This window comes from Carex rostrata, chromosome 7, assembly GCF_964058835.1.
Source record: "Carex rostrata chromosome 7, lpCarRost1.2, whole genome shotgun sequence".
Classification (NCBI taxonomy): domain Eukaryota; kingdom Viridiplantae; phylum Streptophyta; class Magnoliopsida; order Poales; family Cyperaceae; genus Carex; species Carex rostrata.
The window spans coordinates 6,114,714-6,121,733 of record NC_135924.1 but is presented as its reverse complement, the minus strand read 5'-3'; the positions used below and the strand labels follow the sequence as shown (position 1 = coordinate 6,121,733).

The 7,020-nt window shown below is 34.3% G+C and overlaps 1 pseudogene; it reads right to left on the bottom strand.

The window, feature by feature from the left end:
• Nucleotides 1-257: 257 nt before the first annotated feature.
• Nucleotides 258-6,578, bottom strand: LOC144556585 (3-ketoacyl-CoA synthase 5 pseudogene; annotated as a pseudogene).
• Between the last annotated feature and the right edge of the window lie 442 nt (nt 6,579-7,020).

Genomic DNA, 7,020 nt, shown 5'->3' with positions numbered 1-7,020 from the left:
AACACAATTAGAATTTCAAAAAACAATTGTTTAGAACCTCAAAACTTCACTTGAAGTTTTTGATTCTACGGTCCATTAATTATTCATGACGAAATTTTATTTTCATTTGGCTTGAACATTTCTATCAACATTTCATAGAACTCTACCTCCTTTTCGATATTTTTTGTTCCTATTAATAAAAAATATATCCAACTATAACCTTGGGAAAAAAAACATAAAGCATATTGGTACAAAGCAGCTCTTTATTAACTTCTTCATTTTAAACAAGAATTTGTAAATAATTAATAAATGTAGAGCACCATATCTGGGTTGTAACTTCAGAGTTCTCTCCTGTGTTATTCTCACTTACACGGTACCATTATCCCATACCGGGTACCGGTTCAAACAATTATCCCCATGAACCAGAATTTTCATCTCTGTTAAAATCTCTAACACACTCCAACACCAAACTGTTGCACTTGGGGCCAGTATCAAATCCAAGTTGCAATACTTTATCACCCTTTTTAATCTTACCTTTTGCCTCTGTATAAGCCATTTGGTACCATATGGAGGCCGCTGACTGGTTTCCGTACCGGTGAAATGTTGCTAAAACGTTCTCAACCTCTTCCTCATCAAATCCTAATCCTTTTCCAACTCTTTTTACTAATTCTATACTAGATGTTGATGGAAAGCAAAGGTGATTCACTGCCTTCTTGAAATCTGGTACATATTCTATGCCATCATTGAAAATGCAGCACATGATGTACCTGATTTTCTCTTCCCATGGTAGGATAATTGGCCCGAGATATTTAAGGTGGGAGCGGAGAAGGTTCGACATTACATTTGCTACAATATGGTGTTGGATTTATTGTCAACCTCGTTGGATTTAATGTCAACATTGAGCATATATGTAATCTAATTATGTATTGTTTACTGTCATATATGATTGTCAATTAAAGTGATCAAATAAGGAAATAGACAATCAATATATTCATTAGGATGTGGTCCACAAATGTGTAGAACAATTTAGGCAAAAATCAAATCATTGATGGACTGATTTTGAAATTTGCAATTAAGGAAACCAAATTTTCAGCTGCTGCACGGATTTTGATGCAATTGCACGTTTTTTTAAGTTGGCATGTGGCTGAAAATTGGTTTAGGGTTAGGGTTAGGGTTAGGGTTTGGCAATATGCCGACTCTACATCTCTATAAATATGTTGGTCCCCAAAGCACAAGAATATACAAAAAGTTGCAGAATTCTCTAGCCGTCATCTAGTCAATTCTGTGGCCTTCTCTACTTCTCTCCATTAAAGAATAGAGAGGTGAGATCATTAAGAAATTGTGAACACGATCTCACAAGGGCAGTCTTGTAGCTTTGGAAGGCTTTATCCTACCACTAAGGAGGCCGCCGACGCTTCAACCTCTACATCGGCACGAAGTTTTTCTTGCCGCTGTCTTACAAGTTCATCAACCGCTTTTGAGAGAAGCTTTGCATAAATACGCTAATGGAGTCAGGTATTGCGTCTGCTCCCTAAGAATTGATGAATTTTGCATGATGACCATTTTGACATAGGTAGATCAATAGTGGCATATAAAATTGAATTGTTTATGTGTAGTAATAAGGTTCCAACAAGTGGTATCAGAGCCACTCCTATGCCAATTTGGATTATTTGTTTAGAATCGATCTAGAGAATAAGCAATTGATTGTTGATTTTTCATTTGCTTTGAATTGCTTGCTATAATAAACTCTGTTCTGGATTTTTCGGAAATTACGTATTATTCTGTTTTGAATTTTGTTACTGTATTTTTTTCGGAAATTATATGTGATCAATTAATTTGTCTCATGCCTCTGTGTAAGTTTTGATTTAATCATGGTCAATGGTTAATATTTTATTATAAATTTTTTGGTATTATTCGGATAAATTAATCATGATTTATATTTGCACCTCCAGATTTGAATTTGGGCATAGTTTAATTTTTATATATACCATTAACTATTGACCATTGAAAGGAATTAATTTCCGAATAACATAATAACAAAATTCATAACAGAGTAACGCTATTATGTTAAGCCAATTTTTTAAGTATTCCGCTGCTATATTTTAGACCACAATAGAGTATGCAACAATTTGATTATAGGGTAAAGTCAAATTTTGGAAACTATAGATTATTGTAAAGCAATTAAAATTTTCCTTTTGCGTTAGATTGATTGCACATTTAGATTATATAATTAGGATATAAATTATTGTTCTTTTAAAGGCAAAGAGATATGTAATTTGGATTTGAATTAATTGATTCCTAATTGTACCCAAAGGTACCTCTTTTCATGAAGTTAATTCAAATGCATTTTATGAAGGAAGTTAAGGTGTAATTATTATCGGCCCAAAGGAAGGTAATGGTTACAAAAATTATTTGTGCAAGTGAGTAATAATAAAGTATAGTGATGATCAAAAATTTTACACATATGTCAACATTGTCGGCCCAAAGGAAGGCATGTTGTTCGGTATGTTCTAGGTTATCAGTACTTTATTATTGCGCCCAAGTATCATAAGAAATTGACCCGTTATCCAAAGGTAGCCGCTTAATGGAAACGGATACTTTGGTTTTATGATGATATAAAGACTCATAAAATATTTGGTGATTTATTAAGACAAGTTGCAACACTATGAACGTAACAATGTCAAGGCAAGTTCTGTCTAGGCAAGTCGGAATTTGAAGCGAATCCTTAGGGATCCCTGACTTACCTGGGAACTTACATGGTTGTGAAATTCGTGTGTATAGTAACAAAAAAGAAATTCATCTCATATATTTTGAGCAAGTTGGGCCTTTATTTGAATGTAATTTATAAATTCAGATTTTTTATTTTTATTTTTGCGATTTTTCAATTAGCATTGTTAAATGCCTAAACAACATTTTTTTTTGTTGAATGGAACCAACTTCAAATTTTGACATGAGAACATAGTAATAGTTCTCGGTGTCATGGATCTGGACCTTGCGTTTAGAGAAACTTGTCCCACTATTACGGATACAAGTACTTCTGATCAAAAGAAGAAAAAGGAAAAGTAGAACATGTCTAATCACATGTGTCCTATGATAATGAGGAGGTTCATGAAGAGACATTAATGAGCACTCAAGGGGTTATAAATTTTATAATCCTACAGAACATCCAGTATTTGAGACAGAAAATGCAAATTATTTTTTTTAGGATGTTGAGTTTGTGGGGGGTGAGAAAATAATTGATTTCGAATAGGAATATGCAAATATTCCGTTAGGTGTTGCGAGTTTTGTGGATATAGATCCGAGTTTTACTCAAAACACCTATACGGACGAAATCATTATTGAAATTCAAACTCAACAAGATGAAACAACATAAAATAAAAATCCAGAGACGAGTGCAGGCCACTCAAGGCTGCATGAAGTTTTGGAAGATGTTGTTTTAGGCCAGATTGTTTCAGACAATACTAGAAGCCCTCAATAAAATTCAGAAGTGCCAATAAAGAAATATAAAGCTCGTTTTGTCGTCAAAGATTTAAGAGATTTTTTATTTGATTTCATTTAATGAATGCAAGCATTAATCGGCCCAAAGGAAGGTTAATGATTGTTGAAATTATGTGCACATAGAGTATAGTGATGATTATTATGTTTACATATAATTAATATTGTCGGCCCAAAGGAAGGCATATTGATTGATATGTTATTTGAATCATCAATACTCTATTTTTGAAAGTCTCTTTAAAGATCATATTGACATTGGTTATGCATTTTAATTTGGAGCTTTAGTAGATGGATATTAAAACAACGTTTCTAAATGGTGACATTAATGAAACAATCTATATGGTGCAACTAGAAAACTATAAGTCTATGGTGTGCAAACTTAAGAAATCCATCTATGAACTAAAGAAAGTGTATCAACGATGGTAATATAAAATCATAGTGAGATTATCTCGTTTGCTTGCCGATAACGATATAAATTGTTGCAATAAACTAAAAACTTTCTGATAAAGAATTTAGAGTTGGAAGATTTTAGTGATACATCATTTAGCCCAGGGATTGAAATACTAAGGGATAAAATTCAAAAGTATTCTAAGTTTATCCCAAGGTTATCTTTAAGTATGACAAGCAAAATAGTAAACCAGAAAATAAATCTCAATAGGGAAAAGAGACAAATCTAGTCTCAACAAGTGCCCAAGTATTATTCAGTTAATGGAACAATGCTAAAATAAAATAAAGAGTACAGAATGGTGAATTGAAAATAGAACATGCAGAAACAAGCTCTATGTTAGAATATCCTCTTACTAAGAGATTGACACCTTCTAAGTTTGAAGAGCATGTTGCTCATATGGGTGTATCTCTATCGAGAATATTCAGTTTTAGTGGGAGTCTATTATTTGATATTTAATGTTATATTTTTCATTGTAATTTTGGATATATAACTTGTGACATGTAACAAGTGTTATATATATTATGAAGTTTTGACATTCTGTTTCTCATTTATGTTTGAATATTCAGTTAATTTATGAAATCCATTTTCAAGATTTAAGTGGGAGACCAAGTTAGAAATAGGCATGTGAAGATCACAATTACATGTAATTTATATGTTACACATCCACATCATGATTCATGTCATTCAGCTGTATTAGTAATGTGATTATTGAGGGTTTAGTTGCGAATAAATGCGACGAATGCCGCTTTAGTCCTTTACTAGTATAGTTGATGGACCGAATTGGTTTGGGAATATATAAGGAAGACAGTAAAGAAATGTGCGTACATAAGGAACACAATGCATAATTAAAAAGTCATGACATATTACTCAAGTGGGAGATTGTTGGATTTATTGCCAACCTCGTTGGATTTAATGCCAACATTGAGCATATATGTAATCTAATTATGCATTGTTTACTGTCATATATGATTGTCAATTAAAGTGATCAAATAAGGAAATAGACAATCAATATATTCATTAGGATGTGGTCCACAAATGTGTAGAACAATTTAGGCAAAAATCAAATCATTGATGGACTGATTCTGAAATTTGCAATTAAGGAAACCAAATTTTCAGCTGCTGCATGGATTTTGATGCAATTGCACGTTTTTTTATGCACGTTTTTTTAAGTTGGCATGTGGCTGAAAATTGGTTTAGGGTTTGGCAATATGCCGACTCTACATCTCTATAAATAGGTTGGTCCCCAAAGCACAAAAATATACAAAAAGTTGCAGAATTCTCGAGCTGTCATCTAGTCAATTATGTGGCCTTCTCTACTTCTCCCCATTAAAGAATAGAGATGTTCATTAAGAAATTGTGAACACGATCTCACAAGGGCAGTCTTGTAGCTTTGGAAGGCTTTATCCTACCACTAATGAGGTCGCCGACGCTTCAACCTCTACATCGGCACGGAGTTTTTCTTGCCGCTGTCTTACAAGTTCATCAACCGCTTTTGAGAGAAGTTTTGCATAAATACGCTAATGAAGTCAGGTATTGCGTCTGCTCCATAGGAATTGATGAATTTTGCATGATAACCATTTTGACATAGGTAGATCAATAGTCGCATATAGAATTGAATTGTTTATGTGTAGTAATAAGGTTCCAACATATGGCGCTCAAACGAGAAGCCTGTAATGCCTTCATCTTCCTCCTTTAATGAAGCGAAGTGATATGCGATGCCATCAAATGCGTGTTGGGTAAGTAGCAAGTGTCTGAGACGGTACTTTGGTTGCGAGGTACCGGGTTTGACCTGGTTTGTCACAAGTGCAGCTGCACAACCCATCCGAAAGAAACAATTGAGTAACAACTTGCACTGGTCCTTGCCACGGTACCTACAATGCCTCAAATTGATTACAGTCGATTCATTAAGTATTCAAATCATTATGTTCTCAACTAGATTCCTAAACTATATTCAAATTATATCCTCAAAGACTTAAAACTATTGAAATTTCCAGTTCATCAAATAAGTTAATTTTCAAATTTCAAATTTCAACAGTCCAAATGCAACAGAAAATACAAATAAGGTTCAAACAAATATAAACATTTTAACTGAAAAGAAACCACACTGTGCAGCTGCGTACCATCCAGCGGAGAGTATCTCTGTGCTGATGACTAGGGCATATGACGTTGCTCTACGTTTCTCAAGAAAGCCTTTTGCAATGTCGACCCCGATTACACCGGCCCCGCAACCCATGCCTGAAATGTTGTAACTCTTCACATCTGATCGCATATCATAGTGGTTTATTATTATTGAAGAAAGAGAAGGGGAAGGATAGAAACCGCTACAATTCACCACAACCAAGTCTATTTCGCGAGGCAAAACCTTCGTTTTGGCAAAGAGTTCATCAAGCGTTGGAAAGAACAGCATGTGGCTTTCTTGAATTGCATCTTCATGTGTGGAAGAAGGTGGAATGAGATGGATAGAAGGTAGCAAACATGTCTCGTTTCCAATGCCAGAAGATGCCATAACCTTGGTCATAAAAGAACCGCTCTCTTTGTCAAATTTCACGAGGCAGAGGTGCTCATGGAACATTGAAAGGGGCACTCTTAGACTCTTTGGAGGCTTGAGGCATGAAAAATCTATTATGTAAGTTTGGGGAGGAGAGAGTGCGATGGAACAATAATGCAAGAGATATTGGTATCACATGGTATATTGGGTGATAGTTAAAGAGGAAGAAGAAGGTTTGCATGGTAATAATGCAAAGGAGATGAGAAAAAATAGCACTGAAATGGTGAACTAGATAAAAGATGTGGTCTTTGTGGGATATGTCCATCTTGAATTTGGCCGAGAGAGATATGGTGCAATATTGAGTGAGAACTGAGAAGTAAGGTGAGATATATATTGCATTTAACTAACATCATCAAGTAGCAAGGTACGTACAATCGCATCTTGTCCCAAATATATACTTACAAGCACTAATTCATTTATAATAAAAGAGTCAAGGGTCGGTCTATATGATCCATTTGATATTAATAACATCTAATTAATTTTGTTTCCTTCTCTTATTGTTGTTGAACCGAATATAGATTCTTGTATCTTACGTACATGTAAATATCAA